Source organism: Pleurodeles waltl, chromosome 3_1, assembly GCF_031143425.1.
Source record: "Pleurodeles waltl isolate 20211129_DDA chromosome 3_1, aPleWal1.hap1.20221129, whole genome shotgun sequence".
Classification (NCBI taxonomy): domain Eukaryota; kingdom Metazoa; phylum Chordata; class Amphibia; order Caudata; family Salamandridae; genus Pleurodeles; species Pleurodeles waltl.
In genome coordinates, this window is record NC_090440.1 from 734,898,165 (window position 1) to 734,918,604 (window position 20,440).

The 20,440-nt window shown below is 47.2% G+C and overlaps 1 long non-coding RNA gene across 1 annotated transcript in view; it reads left to right on the forward strand.

The window, feature by feature from the left end:
* The first annotated feature begins 307 nt into the window (after window positions 1-307).
* LOC138283260 (uncharacterized) overlaps window positions 308-20,440 on the forward strand; it is a 176,927-nt gene continuing 156,794 nt past the window's right edge. The window contains exon 1 of the long non-coding RNA XR_011201157.1: window positions 308-581. This is a non-coding gene — a long non-coding RNA (uncharacterized lncRNA). The remainder of the gene's footprint in view (window positions 582-20,440) is intronic.

The following is a 20,440-nucleotide window of genomic DNA, read 5'->3' on the forward strand; positions in this document are numbered from 1 at the left end:
TGAGAACAGAAGCACATTTCGGATTCTGCGGGCTCCAGCCAGGATTTAAGTTCTCTGTCATGATTGTTTTCATATTCCTTTGACATCTATTGATTCGGAGGCAGCTGCGAGGCTTTGTCACAGGAGAGAGGAGCAGTCACAATCTATTAGTCTGATGGCATAACTCGCACATGGACAGGGAGGGCCAGACATGGCAGGCGAGCACGTGACCGCGGCCGGGGATGGCGACAACACCGCCAAGTGCATTTTTAATAAATGGGCCGCACCACCAGGGCGGGGGTGCTCCTAATTACAGCACTCAGCCTGGAGCCAGGGTGCGGGGTCCCAGGCTGTCTCCGCGCTCCCCGCTGAGAGTGGGTGGAACCCTGGTCCGAAATAGGAGGAGTACACCGGGAGAGCAGGGCCTGAAACACCACCCTGAAGCTGGCGTCTTCCGGTCTGTTAACAACTGTTATTGACTTTTCTTTTTTAATGGAGCTGGGCAGACGATGCGACAGGTTATGCAGTCACGTACAAAACGGGCTCTGTGCTATAACTGTGAGGAAACAGGGCGGACAGGCGTCATGACTGGCCTTGACACGGTGCGCATTCTGCTGTGTTTTACCTTATGTTGTTCATCTGATGCACGTAGATCGTACACGTGTGTGTTTTTAACCGCTCTATCTGTCCGACCACAATTTCTTCTCTTCCTTAGTTTTATTTTGTCTCTCCCTGTGTACTTGGCCATATTTATAATACGGACAATGAAGGCATACTATTCTATGATCGCCATTTGGAAGATAAATATATTAAGTACCCAAATGGAATATTTGCAAATGAATTCAACCTGAGGGGTATTTCTAAGGATTGAACATCATCCGCACAATGACGTTTGTGTCATTTCAAAGCACTTCCGGTGCAGCACATAGACATGGCGCCATTTGCCCAGGATCGCACCATTTTGGTCAGGTGGAGAATCCTCTCCAGAACTCCCCTCCCGCACCTACAGTCGCCAGTGTCTTTCTGGGGTTTTCCCCTGAGGGCCAGTGCAAGAAAGGGCCACGCGCCCCTTGCCTTCTGGCTGCACAGTGAAGCACAGCTGTCATTTGGGTGTAGAGCAGAGGTCTCCAAACTTTTTAATGCTGTGCCCCCCCAGTTGAAAAATAAAAACATGGGGCCCCCTCCGAATTTTTGACAATTATTTTATAAAGATGGCAATGTTTAAATATGTCTAGACCTATTTAAACATTACAGTTAAGTACTCTTACCTTTAAAAAAAAATGCAATAACATGCTACTACTCAAAACAAAGGCCCGTTATCTGTATAGTGCTTCTTTTGGCTAGAGTCTAGCGCCCTCCTGGGATCACTTGAGGCCCCCCTAGGGGGGCACGCCCTCCAGTTTGAAGACCTCTGGTGTAGAGGGACCCTCACATCTTTGGGCCCGGGTGCCACTACTCCTGCTGCACCAACGCTAGAAGAGTCCCTGACAGTCGCAGTTTTACTACAAGACACATCCCCTAAAACTCGCAACACCAGGAAACGAAGACGCAGATTTACAATGCATCACTTTGCGATTTATCATCTCACACAAGAATATATTATTTGAGCGTAGGGTGCTAATGTTATCTTTACAGACTTCTGAGAAAAGCAGGCTATTTCTAGCATGTCTGTCAACATGACTTGTGCTTCTGAATACCACGGTTGTCTAGTTTGTATATATTAGAGGGGCGATGGACTGTTCCGTAGGTAATATTTTAGTTTTTTTGTCAAACAATAATCAGCATTTATGGAATGTTGGTGCAATCTTCAGTTCCACGTGAGAACAAATGTTTGTTGGCTTTGGACTTTGTCCCTATTAAAACAATCAACACAACTGTTCTCTCAAAATGATTGGTCACCAAAAAATGATTAAGCCAATAGGCGAGGGACCCGCTGAGGAGGGAGAATGGGGAACAGGGGCGGAGCAAGACTGACAACACATACACTTCTCTAAGAATCAGCCCAAGATCCATCTTGGTGTGGTATAGCATGGTATGGTATTGAGACAGTATTAGTTTACAATAAAAAAAAAAAAGACAGCCACTTACACGTATAAACATCAAGAGTGCACATATTATTTCAGCATAACATACTTTACAGAAATTCAAAGTAGTACAACTAAACAAATAGAAACTAAGCATTTCAGAAGTTTTGTTCACCTAGAGTTATAGTTGACCTCCCAACTGGCCCTCCCAGCTTTAGTTAATTTGAATATAGTCTATTTTGCTACCTTCGTCCCTGCTCCTCCCCCCGCCCCCGAATAATTCATTCAGGACAAATTCACCCCTCTCAACACCATGGAGACAGACTGCTAGAAGCTCAGTCAAAACACCATGCAACCCTACGGAGGGATCACCCAAACATCCTTCCAGTAGATGGTACTGGGCAACCAGGCCCTAACTGGGAACCTGGCACAGGCACCACCTCCCCTCTTCCCTCGATAGTACTATAGTGTAATCTGAAGTACTAGGAATAGTGGTAGAAGTGCCCACCCCAACCTCCTTTGCTCACTGGAGAACCATTCTTGGGTTCAAATTGAGACAAAATCCAGAATGTGTAACTGTTTAAATATCTAAAGCCAAGGTACGTGCATCCCTTGCAGCCAACCATGAGTCTACCCTGCAACATTCAGCAAGTCAATGATCACATCTACCCCTCCACTACCACTTGACCACAGTGGATGAATGGGTGGGAGAATGACACAGTGGTGGGGAGTGATCTGGGAGGCAGCTAGAGGGTACCCAAGCAGGGAAAGAGGGTGACTGCTAGACCCCCTTACTTTACATCGTAGAGGCCTGCACTCCTGCTGCTGCCCCTGCTATGGCAACAGTACTCTCCACCAATTGGGCGGGAGCTGGGTTTTGCTGGCTTTACTGGCCCACCATAGCTGTCTCCAAAATGTAAACCTCTCAACCCCCACACTGGCCTGCACCTATTGCTTGTGTACCCATGTAGGTGCCGTGTTCCGTATCAGTTTGCTGAATAATGGACAAGGGGACATATGTGTTTGGCGGCCCAAAATATAACGTTTCTTTATTTATTCCCTACGTAAATGTATGGATCCAATGGCCAGATCATCATCAAGTCAGTGTCTTGGAAGGAACTCAGCGCCTTTCAATACACCTCCTTAAGAGAGAAGGGGGTGGTGGTGGGTGGTCCCTTGAGCCCCATTATTTTCTCTCAAACAGTGCCCCTGGAGTTGCACTATGTGTGCACTACCCCCTTGGTGGCAGACAGTACATTGGTTGCTCAAGGACCTCTTTGCCCATAGGCTTGCATCAGTAATATAGTTTATCGATACATGCAATATATTTTATGAATAAGGGACAAAGGTGATCACTCATTTTCAAGTGTCATCCCAGTGCACAAGAAGGAATGCTCACTGAGTATTGCACTGTGCTAAATGTAGATTCCAGGCATCTGCAGCCTCTTGTGTAACATCAAAGGGATTCTAGAAAGGTACAGATTTTTGTCAAATGGCCCCCGAACTTTAATTCGAATTGCAATTTGGGAATGTCAGTAGATGTATGTACATACACATTTTCTTATAAGAACTGGAACTTCGTTATTTCACTCCTATGAAGATGGAACACATCTGGGCCATCAGAAATGCGGATACCAGCTACCCCCCTTTTGCATATTTTGCATAATACCATACAAATGTGACTGATATCAAATCGAGATTTCACACACTTAAACTAGTGAAACAAGACCCAAGCGGGCTCCATCTACATGGATTATGAGACTGAGAGCAGTGGCTGTGGGCCATAACTCACTTTTTGGATAAATATCAAGAAAGCAGTTAGAACTATAAGCCGAGAACAGTGAATAGGTGCCCCTCCTGCAGCAAACCTTGGCAAAGCTAGGAACACATTGATGTTTCAGAGACTCACAAAGAAACTGGACACAACAATAATTGTCCACTGATTGATTCCACGAATGATAGATTAAATGTAAGTTTAATGGTCACAAAAGCATGTCTTATCCCCAAATGTAATGAACATGTATAAGCAAATGTGAAATAATTAATTTACATTCGAATAGTAGCTTGAATGTAATGACTTTTGCATGACGCTATGCTTAGATACGTACAAACTACATCAGTGCTCTACAACCAGTATTGTCTCAGCTGTGTCACATGCTGTGTTACCATCATGTAAAACATGGACCCGGTCTTTTGCATTCAACGACATGTACACACTTAGCCAAAAGTGCCTGCTATTTCGTAGCCACTGGTATTCCCTACAGAGGTGCTGTACCCATCCACCCACATCTCGTTAGGAAAGATGACTCTATTACATTTTGCCAGGATTATTATGTACTTTGTCCATATTTACACATCCATTCTGCTTTCTCGGACAAGAGCACCCTTTCCTTTCTTATTTCGTACATTAGGAGACCATTCACAAGGTTAAACTTACACATGAGTAAACCTACACGTGCACATTTAGTCTTACACTTTGCAGTATATTTTCTACTATAGACTATTCAACATTTACGAGTTATTACAAAGTGTAGACTCTGAACTCAGGGGTTGGAGCTTAATTTACAAATGTAAAGTTACCACTTGTAACTTTTCAAATGTAGGCAGACATCTCTACCACCAGGGCGGAGATATCCCTTTGATAAAGTATGGAGAAAAAATAAAAGTTTCTTCAAAGTTAAAAAAAAATAAAAATATTTTTAAAATAAACATTAATGTCAATTAATATATTTATTTTTTAAAACCAGTACAAAAGACAACACATGCTACATAATTTTTAACTTAACTTTCAATTACATTTTTATTTTAAGCATATTAAACTAAATTAAAATTGTTTTAAGATTTTTTTAAAAATCCCACCTAAATATGAAAATTATATTAATTTATTACATACTTGTAATTATTGAAATTTATATACGGAATTAATCTAAATTATTTCTATTATTTTATTAAAACTTTGATGTTACATGCATTTTTATATTTAAAAAAAGTTTATTAACATTTTATTATTTTATGATAAGCTAACAATTATTTATATTATTATTTACATCACATATATATTCACTGAAAAAACAAAAGTTACAGGGACGCTATAGTTAGGAAATAGAATTAAAAAAACATAGAAATTCGCTTTAAAAACCAAAGATTACAGGGACGATATAGTGAGGCTCACATTTTAAAAATAGGAAATCATAGAAATTCACCTGTTATAGTTAGATTTATTTCAAGAAACTATAACTCGTGCACTAAGGTAACCGTAGCTAGCACCCCCGCCATGCACATTTTTTTCATTAAAAAATGTACTGCAAATATGACATTGACATTCAGTGATGTTATCAAAGATGTCTGGAGTGCCGTAATTTGTGGGGTAATTAGCAATGCATAGTGAGGGTGCGAGTAATAGTTACTTGAGATAACTCTATCTATAACAGGTGAATTTCTATGGTTTTGTACGTTTAAAATGGGAGACTAACTATAACATCCCTGCAACCTTTGTTTTTTAAATTAATTTCTATGTTTTTTAAAATTCTATTTCATAACTATAACATCCTTGTAACCTTTGTTATTTTTCAGTTACTTTCGACGTTTTTTTAACGTAAAGTAATTTTCATTATTATACCCTAATCCAACCACCACTACACAAGGCCTCCAGCCAGCATGTGTACCCGCCCCTACGCTGTGCGCAGCCTTTGGCCGTAACTATAATTACTGCATTTCTATAGTTTTGTGTATAGAATGTGACCCTAACTATAACGCCCCTGTAACCTTTTTTTAAATGATAACAGGAAGTATACACACAGACACACACACACATATATATATATATATATATATATATATATATATATATATATATATATATATATATATATATATCAGGCACACATATATACATATCTATATATCTATTTGTAAATATATATGTTTATATATACACATTTATCATTTTATTAAATTTATTGATATTTTTCAACAGCTAAAATAAGAAAATTTAATTTAACAGTAATTTCTATGCACTTTTATTTTAAGTCCCTGTCTCCATTATTTTCTGTGGGAAGGTGTTGCTGTACTAGTTGTTGGCCAAATGCGGTCATGGGCTTATTCTAGCTCTGCTCAGGAGTACATTTACTACTGCTTTGGGTTCTTTTGCCTGCAGTAACTTTAGAAGTGCAGTTTGTGAATACCAATTGGCTTAATCTTTGCTTACTTCTCTCTTAACCCCTACTCTAGTAGTAAGTATTTAGTAATACTGTTGTACTGCTATTAAACATATTACAAAATGACGTTTGTGAATATGCCTCTATATTTGAATTGTGCATTGATACATAGTGATTCATTCCATGACCATCAGTAGTAGCAGGCTGATAGGTGAACTCTGAACTTCTGCAACATCAAACAGTATTTATCCCTCCCAAATAATCTAATATGACATACACCTACCATCCAAATGTGGCATTGCTACTCATCACTACATGTAGATGACATGGTACGCCCAGTTTCATGTGACATTCAGCCCATTGGTCTATTTGAAACCAGAGGAATTTTTTGATCCCACACACAGCCCATCAGATACTCATTAGCAAGAGGTAGATGATGCTGATGGGCCGTTTCTAACATACTATATTGCAAAAAGTTATAAAACTCTTTTCATTTCAATACACCACTCCAAGGTAGCACTCCAACAATCGTGTAACAGATGTGACCACTTACTGACATCCACACATTGACCCTGCTGATGCACATCCAAAATGGAGGCCATCACAGCAAGACATAGACTCACTGTGCGATCACGATTCACACTTCTCTCGGGTACCTGCACATACAGTAAGGAATCCTACACCCACGGACATCAATACACCAAAATGTCAGGGGTAGCGGCAAGTGACATCACACGCTGTAGGAAAGTACCATCTTGCCTGGCATGTTACCCCCATTCTTTACTTATATGTATGTATGTTTTTGCCTGTGTCACTGGGATCCTGCTAGCCAGGACCACAGTGCTCATAGGTTTTGCCCTGTATGTGTTCCCTGTGTGGTGCCTAACTGTATCACTGAGGCTCTGCTAACCAGAACCTCAGTGTTTATGCCCTCTCTGCTTTTGAAGTTGTCACTGCAGGCTAGTGACTAATTTTACCAATTCTGATTGGCACACTGGAACACCCTTATAATTCCCTAGTAAATGGTACCTAGGTACCCAGGGTATTGGGGTTCCAGGAGATCCCTATGGGCTGCAGCCTTCCTTTTGCCACCCAGAGGGAGCTCAGACAATTCTTACACAGGACTGCCACTGCAGCCTGAGTGAAATAACGTCCACGCTATTTCACAGCCATTTACCACTGCACTTAAGTAACTTATAATTCACCTATATGTCTAACCCTCACTTAGTGAAGGTTAGGTGCAAAGTTACTAATTGTGAGGGCACCCTGGCACTAGCCAAGGTGCCCCCATATTGTTCAGGGCAATTTCCCCGGACTTTGTGAGTGCGGGGACACCATTACACGAGTGAACTACATATAGGTGAATACCTATGTGTAGCGTTACAATGGTAACTCCGAACATGGCCATGTAACATGGCTAAGATCATGGAATTGTCCCCCCAATACCATTCTGGTATTGGGGGGACAATCCCATGCATCCCCGGGGCCCCAGCATGGACCGCGGGTACTGCCAAACTAGCTCTCTGGGGTTTTCTCTGCAGCTACCGCTGCTTCCAACCCTCAGACAGGTTTCTGCCCCCCTGGGGCCTGGGCAGCCCAGTCACAGGAAGGCAGAAAAAAGGATTTCCTCTGAGAGAGGGTGTTACACCCTCTCCCTTTCGAAATAGGTGTTAAGGGCCTGAGAGGAGTAGCCTCTCCTGGCCTCTGGAAATGCTTAAAAGGGCACCGATGGTGCCCTCCTTGCATAAACCAGTCTACACCGGTTCAGGGATCCCCCAGCCCCTGCTCTGGCATGAAACTGGACAAGGGAAAGGGCAGTGACCACTCCCCTGTCCATCACCACCCCAGGGGTGGTGTCCAGAGCTCCTCCGGTGTGTCCCAGTCCTCTGCCATCTTGAATGCAGAGGTGTGAGGGCACAATGGAGACCTCTGAGTGGCCAGTGCCAGCAGGTGACACCAGGGACCCCTCCTGATAGGCTCTTACTTGGTTAGGTAGCCAATCCTCCTCTGAGGGCTATTTAGGGTATCTCCTGTGGGTTTCTCTTCAGATAACGAATGCAAGAGCTCACCAGAGTTCCTCTGCTCTTTTCCTTTCGACTTCTGCCAAGGATCGACCGCTGACTGCACCAGGATGCCTGCAAAAGTAGCAAGAAGACTACCAGCAACATTGTAGCGCCTAATCTTGCCTGCTTTCTCGACTGTTTCCTGGTGGTGCATGCTCTGAGGGCTGTCTGCCTTCACCCTGCACTAGAAGCCAAGAAGAAATCTCCGTGGGTCGACGGAATCTTCCCCCTGCTAACACAGGAACCAAACCTCTGCATCACCAGTCATCTGGGTCCCCTCTCATCTTGACGAGCGTGGTCCCTGGAACACAGGAGCTGGATCCAAGTGACCCCGGCAGTCCATTGGTCCTTCTGTCCAAATTTGGTGGAGGTAAGTCCTTGCCTCCCCCCGCCAGACAGTAATCCTGTGTACTGCATGATCTGCCGCTGCTAGGGCTTCTGTGCACTTTTGTAAGACTTACTTCATGCACAGCACAGCCCAGGTCCTCAGCACTCTGTCCTGCATTGCCCAACTCACTGAGTTGACCTCCGACTTCGTGGGACCCTCTTTTGTTGTGCTGAGATGACAGCTGTGCTCAGATTTCCTGAATGCCTTTTCACGTGCTTCTGCGGGTGCTGCCTGCTTCTGCATGGGCTCTCTGTGTTGCTGAGTGCCCCCTCTGTCTCCTCCTCCAAGGGGCGACCTCCTGGTCTTTCCTGGGCCCTGGCTGCATCCAGAACCTTCAACCGTGACTCCAACAGCCAGCAAGGCTTGTTTGCTGTCTTTCTGCATGAAAACAACTCTGCATCCTCCAGCATGCCGCAGGACATCTTCTGACCAAAGGAGAAGTTCCTGGAACCTTCGGTTGTTGCAGAATCTTTGGCTTTATCCACCCAGAGGCAGCCCTTTTGCACCTTCATCTGGGGTTTAGTGGGCTCCTGCCCCCCCGGACACTTGCGTGACTCTTGGACTTGGTCCCCTTCCTTTGCAGGTCCTCAGGTCCAGGAATCCGTCTTCAGTGCTTTGCAGTCAGTTGTTGTCTTTGCAGAATCCCCTATCTTGACTTTACTGTCTTTCTGGAGTAGTAGGGTAACTTTACTCCTACTTTTCAGGGTCTTGGGGTGGGGTATCTTGGACACCCTTAGTGTTTTCTTACACTCCCAGCGACCCTCTACACGCTACACTAGGCCTGGGGTCCATTCGGGGTTCGCATTCCACTTTTGGAGTATATGGTTTGTGTTGCCCATAGGCCTATTGTCTCCTATTGCATTCTATTGTGTTCTACAGTGTTTGCACTACTTTTCTAAGTGTTTTACTTACCTGATTTTGGTTTGTGTGTAAATTTTGTGTATTTCACTTACCTCCTAGGGGAGTAAATCCTCTGAGATACTTTTGGCATTTTGTCACTAAAATAAAGTATCTTTATTTTTACTAACTCTGAGTATTGTGTTTCTTATGATATAGTGCTATATGATATAAGTGGTATAGTAGGAGTTTTGCATGTCTCCTAGTTCAGCCTAAGTTGCTCTGCTATAGCTACCTCTATCAGCCTAAGCTGCTAGAACACTACTAATCTACTAATAAGGGATAACTGGACCTGGCACAAGGGGTAAGGACCATAAGGTACCCACTATAAGCCAGGCCAGCCTCCTACACACGTCCATTGACCTTCCCTTTCACTCATGTACACACATACTTACACATACACACACATTCACACATACACACAATGTCTCACATAAACACACTCTCACTGGCAAGCATGCACACAGCATACCTTTTAAAGCAATTTTACCTTCCCTCAGCTACTAGGGAAGAATATATTGCAGCTAATCGCACTTCATTTTTTTATTACACTAATAGTGAATAAAGTAATATTATTCATTATTAGTTTAAGAAAATAAATTGCCGGAAAAGAAGGAGAGTGGAGTACCAGCTGAGGTGCCCCTGTGCTCCTGGCACTAATTTTGCCACCTCTGAGGCCAGGGATCGCAAAGGCAGTGCCAGGCGTCGCAAAGGGCAAGCCAGGGGTCACACATTTGACCCCTTGCAACCCCTAAATGATGTCCATGCTTAAATCATACCACACGTTTTCCAAAGTATCAGACTGCCCTCCTTTTTGGACATTTATTACTAATACAAATGTTACCTCAGGTAAACAAATGGGTACTGTGCTGCCATCAGGTAACTTATTTTTTTACTATTGTTACTCAGTAGTTATGGTTTTCCTAACACACCTTTGATGACTTCAGCTATTATGATAGATCATACCTGACCATTAATCTTGTCTGCTATTTAGGCACTTAAAGCAAAGGGTGCTACTGTGTTACAGCACCCATGGCACAGACCCCAGCTAACCATGGGAATAGGACCAAAGTGCTCGCACCGCCTTAGTTTCACTGAGTATTAGAACCCAGATGCCACCAGACGTCCCTTGCCCCAACACCCGCCACACGTAAACCGACAAAGACTGTCTGTTTTGCATTGGAAGGATTTTATTTACAAAGTTAGGATTTAAAAAACGCAGTTAATTTCAATTAAAAATTACATCAATAAATTCATAACATGTCAGTGAAAATTCAATCAACCAAGTCATAAATCTTGCTAACACCCAGGCATCTAATGGATCCATCCGCGTCCTGAACTTCCATTGGACCACACAGGTGAACCGTACCTAACCTGTATCGCTGGGGGGAGTGGTTCCCCACACTTCACCGTCCCTTGTCCTAGTGCTGTGGGTTCTGCCCCCTCCCCAAAAACACCAATCCGCCATGGGGGTGTAACGGGGTGGCCAGGAGTGGGAGCCCCATGCCCACCCCAGCAATCTGGGCTCCCTAACCCCCAAGCTTGTGTGTACATCTGCTGGTTGGTTCAGGACTGCATGATCCTACCTTCAGTGTTATCCAAGGGACCCTGCCTTGGGGACCCCTCTGTTGCTTAGGGTGACTTTAGTATCTCCTTTCCCGCCAAACTCTAAACCTAAAGCCAGGGGATGGGAGGGTGGGTTATGCCGTTCCAGGCCCCCGCTGCCCACGCCACATGCACGAAAAGGCTGATGCCTTCTCTGGGGGCACTTAAGTACCCTCCCAACAGATGTAGCACCGGCGGCCAGACCCAGAAATTATGCAGCCCACGTGACTCCAGGATCATGCACTTCCGCCCTCCCACCTCGCGAGGTGAGAGGGTGGAAGTGCCAACGGCCAGCCAACGCACAACTAGTGCGCATGGCTCAGGCCACGGCGGCCCGTGCTCTAAGAGCCACGCCTCCACCAATTGAAGGGGGCAATCTACCATAGAGCCCGGATGCCACCAGATTGCGCTCGCCCCAATGCCCACCACGCGTAAACAAACAAAGACTGTCTGTTTTGCATTGGAAGGATTTTATTTACAACGTTGGGATTAAAAAACACGCAGTTAATTTCAATTAAAAATTACATCAATAAATTCATAACATATCAATCAAAATTCAATCAATCAAGTCATAAATCTTGCTAACACCCAGGCATCTAATGGATCCATCTGCATCCTGAACTTCCGTTGGACCACACAGGTGAACCATACCTCATCTGTATCCCTGGGGGGCAGCTCCCTACACTTCACCATCCCTTGTCCTCGTGCCCCGGGTTCCGCTCCCTCCCCAAAAACACCAATCTGCTGTGGGGTGTAATGGGGTGGCCAGGAGCGGGAGCCCCATGCCCACCCGAGTGATCTAGGCTCCCTAACCCCCAAGCTGGCGTGTACATCCGCAAGTTGGCTCAGGACTGTAGGATCCTACCTTCAATGTAATCTAGGGGATGCTGCCTGGGGGACCCCTCTGTTGCTTAGGGTGACTTTAGTATCTCCTCTCCTACCACAAGGGCAACCAGGGGCCCAAAGGTCCTTCGCCCTCCCCCCCCCAAACAAGCTGTGAGAAAAGGCCCAAATGTCTGCTATGAAACAGTCTGTGCCCGCATCAGATAAATGCACCCCATCTTTGTAAAACATGTCCGCACCTTTTAGCAGTCTGTGTGGGATATTCCATAAGCAGCCTAGACCAGGACACAACCTTGTCATTTCTTTGTTGAGCTGTCACACGGACTCAGTCATAGTCCTAGATTCAGTGTTCAGACCCCAGTTGCGATGGGGTACCATATGTGACCATGCAATGGCAGTGTTTGGGAATTCCTTGGATAACAGGGTTATTTCTGCTAAAATTGCTTCTCTGAGTGCTTTGTGCCACAGTGAACCTGGTAATTTCTTCCTATCTGCATGACGATGAGGTCCGGGAACTGGAGTCCTTCGCACCCTTTTGCCATCTTCACCAGTTGCTGCAGATGAATGACTTCCTAGACCACCATTTGTACACCACCGAAAGGCTACGTCACAAATTGATGCCATCTTAGGCTTGCAGAGCAGTTGCAACCTGTAGGCCACCCACCGGACAAAGGAGTGCCCGAGCACCCAAACTACATGAGACAGCACAATACTGAAACAAAAGAAACCAGCATGAGCAACCAGCACATAAAGAATCAAAAACAGGCATGTGTATCACTTGTCATTGCAACTCAGGCTGGATATGATGTTTATAGCAATTGGAAGACCATCAACCAATTGTCTTCACTTCTGCAGGTGACATCCCTGCACTTGCCGCTAGAGTAGCCGCCCCAATCCGAAATGAATGCAGTGAGTAACCTTTTGGATCTACCCCAACCGCCATCATTCTACCGAGAACTGATACTGGGAAAATAACTCCCCGTTCTTATGAAGGAACAATGCTGGGGCTCCCGTAGCTGGGCGAACCTCTAGCTAGGAGCCCAAGCGATCAACTGGGTACAAGAGAGAGCCATGTGCTGCTTTGAATTTAATGGTCAACCCTCTTTGTTGTTGATCTATCTTGGTTCTTTGTAACCAAACCGTTACGCAACCTGAGCCCATACGTACATCGGCCCACTGGAGACCCCCTGTAAAGTCACCCTTAGATGACCCCACTAGTTCGCCCACGCGGAATGCACTATAAAAAGCCATAGAGAATGCTGCTGCAAACAGTGTCAACCTGAATGGGGAAGAGCAAACTGTATCAAGGCTGGCAAGGAGAACCCCCAAGACGTGAACCATTAGGGGGCGCCTAATGTCCTTCTTTGCACCATTTAGGCGAGCCCATCCGGCCACGGCTCTCCTAATGATAAATGCATTTAGCAGGGCCTCCTTATTATGTAATTTTGCAAAGAAGAGAAAAGTGGCAAGGTGAGCCCTCGCACAAGAAATTGTTTTTCCTAGTTCCCTAAGATTACTTAAAAAGAGGCAAATTGCCTGTGTTGCATACCATTCAGAGAATTGGAGAGTGCTTAAAAATGTTCTAAATTGCTTAAATGATTTCTTGTATGACTCCCGGGTGCGGGTTGCTAGGGACGCAGCTACTAATTCAGAGAGGGCGGGACTCCAATCTTCCACAGAAATGCTGGGAACTCAGTCATCTTCTCCGCCGCCTGTGGGTGGAACCTCTGAAAATCCTGCATCAATGAGTGAGATAAGGCATTAGCAGCATTGTCATGAACACCAGGGTCATGCCTCGCAAGGAATGTAATATTGAGTTTCAGACACAATAAGACTAAGGCGGTCATTCTGACCCTGGCGGTCAAAGACCGCCAGGACGGAGGACCGCAGGAGCACCGCCGACAGGCCGGCGGTGCTCCAATGGGGATTCCGACCGCGGCGGTAAAGCCGCGGTCGGACCGGCACCACTGGCGGGCTCCCGCCAGTGTACCGCCGCCCCATTGAATCCTCCAAGGCGGCGCAGCTTGCTGCACCGCCGAGGGGATTCCGACCCCCCCTACCGCCATCCAGATCCCGGCGGTCCGACCGCCGGGATCCGGATGGCGGTAGGGGGGGTCGCGGGGCCCCTGGGGGCCCCTGCAGTGCCCATGCCACTGGCATGGGCATTGCAGGGGCCCCCGTAAGAGGGCCCCTACATGTATTTCACTGTCTGCTGCGCAGACAGTGAAATACGCGACGGGTGCAACTGCACCCGTCGCACAGCTTCCACTCCGCCGGCTCAATTCCGAGCCGGCTTCATCGTGGAAGCCTCTTTCCCGCTGGGCTGGCGGGCGGCCTGAAGGCGACCGCCCGCCAGCCCAGCGGGAAAGTCAGAATTACCGCCGCGGTCTTTCGACCGCGGAACGGTAACCTGACGGCGGGAGGCCGCCCGCCAAGGTCAGAATGAGGGCCTAAATGTTTCAGTAATCGCAACACAAACTTGCAAGAAGCACCCTGCCTATTAATGGCTACCACCACTGCCATGTTGTCAGACCAGAATATCACTGATCTGTCTTTGAACACTAGGGCCCAGATCGTGACCGCAACCACAATGGGAAATAACTCCAAGGATGCCACATTCTTTGTAATACCAGTGTCATGCCACTCGGCCGGCCATTCTCCTCTACACCATTCGGGGCCAAGGATAGCCCCAAAACCAATACTACCAGCTGCATCGGTGAAGAGACCCAATATAGTACTGGAACCCGGGCGGGACGGCCATTGACAGCCCTATTGAAGTGTTGCAGAAAGGAAGCCCAGATCTGGAGGTTCTCTCTGACCTCCAAAGACAGCCTGGTGTGATGATGCTTCTTCTTCAGCCCAGCCATAGCCCTGGCAATGGACAGAGAAAAGGGGTGAGCCATGGGAATAATTCTTAAGGAGAAGTTGAGTTGCCCTACCAAAACCTGCAGCTGATGAAGGTGACATTTTTCTGTGCCAGGACTGCGTCAGTACAACTTCTAAAGGCCACTATCTTATCCAAGGGAAGGCAACACACACCAACAGCCGTATCTATCTCAATCCCGAGAAATGTAAGGCAGGTCGTGGGACCCGCCGTCTTGTTTGGGGCTAAGGGAACACCGAATTCTTCAAACATGATAGATAAGGCCCTTAAGATTCACAAGCATCTCCCTGATGCAGGGGGGCCCAAAACCAGAAAATCATCCAGGTAATGAATCACATCCATGTGACCAGTGCGCTTGAGGAAGATTCATTGCAACATGGAACTAAATTGCTCAAAATAACTGCAGGACACACTACAACCCATTGGCATGCACTTATCATAATAATAGGACCCTGCAAATTGAAAGCCTAATAGATGGTAATCATCAGGATGCACTGGGAGAAGCCGAAAAGCAGATTCTATGTCAGTCTTAGCTAGAAGAGCCCCTCTCCCCAGGTCGCGCAACTTCTCAAGAGCCTGGTCTACCATTGCATAATGAACCGAGCATAGTTGAGGGTCAATTGCTTCATTCACTGAAGATCCTCGGGGAGCTGAAAGGTTGTGGATCAGTCTAAATTGCCCAGGTTCGTTCTTGGGGACCACTCCCAAGGGGGAACAAACAAATTCACTGAACGGGGCGAGGAGAAGGGGCCTGCTAACCTGCCCAACCTCCTTTCCTTCTCAACCTTCTTTGCGACCACTTCCGGACACCTCCAGGCTGACAATAAATTATTGCAATGAGGGTTAGGGGCCACCCTGAGGGCAGGGATCCTGCAACCAAAAGAGAAGCCTTTGTACAATAATTATGCTGCGTCTTTATTTGGATATGACTGTAACGATGGGAGGAATTCAGCTTGAGGGCTTACTCCCCTCCTTACCCTTCTTCTTGGATTTATTGTGGCACTTGAACTCTGGGTGAGACGAGTGTCCATGGAAGGAGCAGTTATGTTTAAATTTGCAGGATCCCGACAGGCACCTGCACAGCTTCCTGTTGAATGCCCAGCAAGAGCCCTTTTTCTCACCTAAGTATTGAGGGCAAAAAAGGCTGTATCCCAGGTAGTTTACTATTCACACTCTCCAGCCACACATTTACCCCGGTCTGATCCCAGACTATGGGGTGATTCTTACCTTGGCGGGCGGCGGAGGCCGCCCGCCAAAGTACCCCGCCAGAACACCGCACCGCAGTCGTCAGACCGCTGCGGTGATTCTGGGTTTTCCACTGGGCTGGCGGGCGACCGCCAAAAGGCCGCTTGCCAGCCCAGTGGAAAACAACCTTCCCACGAGGACGCCGGCTCTGAATGGAGCCGGCGGAGTGGGAAGGTGCGACGGGTGCAGTTGCACCCGTCGCGAATTTCACTGTCTGCAATGCAGACAGTGAAATTCAAAGTGGGGCCCTCTTACGGGGGCCCCTGCAGTGCCCATGCCTTTGGCATGGGCACTGCAGGGGCCCCCAGGGGCCCCACGACACCCCATACCGCCATCCTGTTCCTGGCGGCAGAGCCGCCAGGAACAGGATGGCGGTATGGGGTGTCAGAATCCCCATGGCGGCGCAGCTCACTGCGCCGCCATGGAGGATTCTTTTGGGCAGCGGAAAACCGGCGGGAGACCGCCGGTTTTCCACTTCTGACTGCGGCCAAACCGCCGCGGTCAGAATGCCCTGCGGGGCACCGCCAGCCTGTTGACGGTGCTCCCGCCAACCCTGGCCCGAATGACCCCCTATGTCTGGATCCTCAACCTTAGCCCACCTGAAGTCCCTACTGTACTCCAGCCATGCATTACCAACATACGCGTGGTGGGCTTTCTATATCTTATTAGAATAAAATATCATAGATGTTGCCTGATCTGGTTTCTTTTCCAACATGACAGACATGTAAACATTAAAACTAAATAACCAATTTGTTATAGTCTCTTCGACTCTGGTTTTTTATCATTGGAAGAGAGGCCTTCCCCTCCTTATCATTCGAGTCCACCTCTCTTTTCTTTGATGAGTGGAAAGATATCAACAAAGTACCCTTTCCAAATGTTTTCTTTTACCTCCGTGGGGGCATGCGACGCGAGTTTCCCCCGGCAGGATAATAATTTGTCTTGGCCAGTGCTTGTCAACAAACCAACACCCCCTGACTTGTTTGTATTGTTGTCAGTGACCTTACCTGTGTCCACGCTGGTGGTGGGAGGGGCCTGCATGCCCGGTGACAGAGTGTTACCCGAGCCTACATTACCAGTACCCGATGGCCCATTAATATGCCCCGCTGCAGTCGCCGAGATCTGGCGCTTGGGTTCCGCTAAGATATTCTTTACAGTATCTGTAGGAGCCCACGGGGCGATAGGTGGGACAGAGTCAGACGGGCTATCCAGGGTGGCCAATAGCTGAACCGCTGTCAGCAAAGCCTGTGTGGTTGCATCCTGTGTAGGTGTAGGAGTGGGGGGCATGGGAAGGGGTGCACTTCACTGCACTTGGATGGCAGGTGTAAGGCCCAGTTGCACTGTAACCTTAACCCCTTGTGTGGCTGAGGATGAGGACAAAGCTGACAATCCCTGCCATATATCTGCTAAAATGGTCATGATCCCCTGATCAGGAGCAGGTACCACCCTCTCTTCTACTGGGGGTACCTTCAATGTAGTGGACTGAGGCAGGGCTGTTCCCAAAGTGTCCCCTAGTGGTGACTGCGCAGGAGTAGCAGCGACAGGGTGAACCGTGGATAATTGCTCCGCCGAACCCGTGGATCCTCTCACAGGGATAGCTGATACCTGCTTTCTGGCTATGTGCTTTACAGGGGGAAAGCAGCGAGGGGAGAACGTGAGAGCACCTAGGACGGATGCTTACAACTCCGGTTTCTTCCCTGTCAGATTCAGAGTCCCCACTCTCGGACTCCCCATTACCTAATTCAGCCAGGACTAATTTTAACAATTGGGACAATTCAGGATCATTACATTTCCTCTTTCCCACTCTTCTGCGTCTTGAAGCCATGACCCCAATATGTAATCACTACCACAATGCACTGCTGAGTGAAATTTATCAAACGCACACACTACTAGTATGGATATACAATGAATTAACCACAAATTAGCAGGTTATATAACGTTTTCCCCCAAACCAACATGCACTGCCAAGTGAAACTTATCGAATGCATGCACTACTAGTATCTATATACAATGAATTACCACAAATTAGCAGGTTATATAACATTTTCTCCCAAATTTTATATTTTTGCCCACACTTACCCCAGTTCCTGAAGCGCGTTCCTAGCCAAGACCGGGCTGACGTTGGTCGCAGTAATGCCATTGACCGGAGCCATCCAGCCAGGTCAGAAAGGCGTGGAGGGGGTTGGAATCCGGTACGCTATGGACAGGGAATGTGTGACAAGACTTAGAAATCTATCAAGGGCAGCCCATATGCCGGTAGGCCAGGTTACAGTAATGGGTGCAACCCCTTAGCTACCGAAAGCTGGCCTGAAGTAGTAAGGAAGGAGGGGGCCTAGGAGAAGGCCCAAGCGAGGCCCCAGAAAATGCCCCCAATCAAGAGGGGCCCACGTGCGCTGTGCACATATGCAGTGTGGACAGACACCAGCTGGAGGGGCCCAGGCGAGGCTTCCAAAATGCCTCTGAGTAAAAGGGGGCCCTGGTGTGGCATGCGTGTGGACAAATGCCAGCGAGGCTTCCAAAATGCCTCTGAGTAATGGAGGCCCAGACGAGGCTCCCAAAATGCCTCCAAATGAAAGGGGGCCCTGGTGCAGCGTGCACAAAAAAGCGACGTGGCCAAACGCTGGTAGAAGGGCCCAGGGGAGGCCCAGTAAGTGAGGGGGGCCAGGCAAGGCTTAAAACATTTCTCAGATTAAGGGGGGGCCCAGGCGAGGCTGGTGCGGTGAGCTTGAGTGCTGTCAGAGAGGCTCAACATAGTCGGCACCAGCACGTAGAATCCCTCATCATCTTCCATGCCTTATGCCATTCCAGGCATCCACGAAAAGGCTGAGGCCTTCTCTGAGAGGCACTTAAGTACCCCCCTCCAACGGATGCGGCACCAGCAACCGGACCTGGAAATAACCCAGCCTGCGTGACTACGGGATCATGCACTTCCACCCTCCCACCTCGTGAGGTGAGAGGGCAGAAGTACCAATGGCCAGCCAACGCACGACTAGTGTGCAGGGCTCGGGCCACGGCGGCCCCGTGCTCTAAGAGGCGCGTCCCCCCAGTTGGGGGGTGCTCTACCATAATAATGATCTTGAGGGGGCGGCCCCCTGAGGGGTTTTATTTAAGTGCAGGGCTGTTGCACAAATTATATTCACAAGTTGCCGGGGATGAATATATTTGGAAAACTCTACTCATACTTCTTGTATCAACATACTTCATAAACTAGGATGCAAGCACTGCCTAGCTAGGTGAACCATGCATGTGATGCCAGTTGCACACACTATTCCTGACTGCTCACCAAAATAAATGACCTCCACGATTCTGGCTAAGCACACAGTCCACTGAGGTATGTCACACATTTGAATATGCAGATCTGCATATGTTCCATTGTTGTGAACAACCTCAATGTGCAGCTAATGTGGCCATGCTCTGTATGTATCGCACAAAGGCAAGGGTACCAGCCATGCCCTTTTTAGAGCACATACAAAGCATGACATCAGGTCATGTGGTACCCTAGTTGATACAGAGCATGGGTACTCACAAGCTGAGGGGCTACACTCTATGGTCAGTGGTGTGACTGAGGGCTGCACTGATGTAAGCAGGGTGGTGGGATGGGGTCCTGGTGGGTCAGGGTTTGTGTAAGGTGGTTGTAGGGGAAGCGAAGCAAGTACATCTAGTTGCTGAATTGCACAATGTGAAACCAGAAAACCGGTGATCAATCCCGGCTTTCCCCCTGACCAAACTATATGCTTCTAGGCAGGTTTTTTTCCCCTTTGCCTCTTTTATTCTTATTATGACATATAGGGGGACTTTAAAATACATAATTTCAGAATGTGCATTGTACAAAACCTCTTGGTTTTGATTATAATGCTGTCCACATATATTAGCAACCTAGGCCACCCAAAGGGTGCACATGAGAACTGATTTATCTCTTAGTTCGTTATTGGCAGTCAGGGTGGGGAGAGGAAGCATGAAAGTTTCTAAATTTATGTTTGAAAACCATCACTTTAAAATATCTCTCAATCCACTGGTATGGTAAAACTCTTCTGCATGTTAGTGAAAGACTTTTTTGAATTTTGAAGAAACATAATCGTATTTTTGCATATGTGTTGCAAGATGTATTTAAAATAAAGGTGTTCCTAAAATTAAGTGGTGCAGGACACCACCTTAGGCACTTCATAAACTCAGTTAACCTGCAAATAAATGCTTGCCCGTTTGCTTAATATTTTTTTCTGGATATTAGTGCTCAGCAAGTAAACCGCAGCCCGTGCTGCTGTTCACCAGGAGGGCGCATGTAAAGGTCAAGAGAGCCTCGGGCTGTACTTTTGAGTATCACTGATACAGAGCATGGCACTTGGGAGCGCCACATGTGA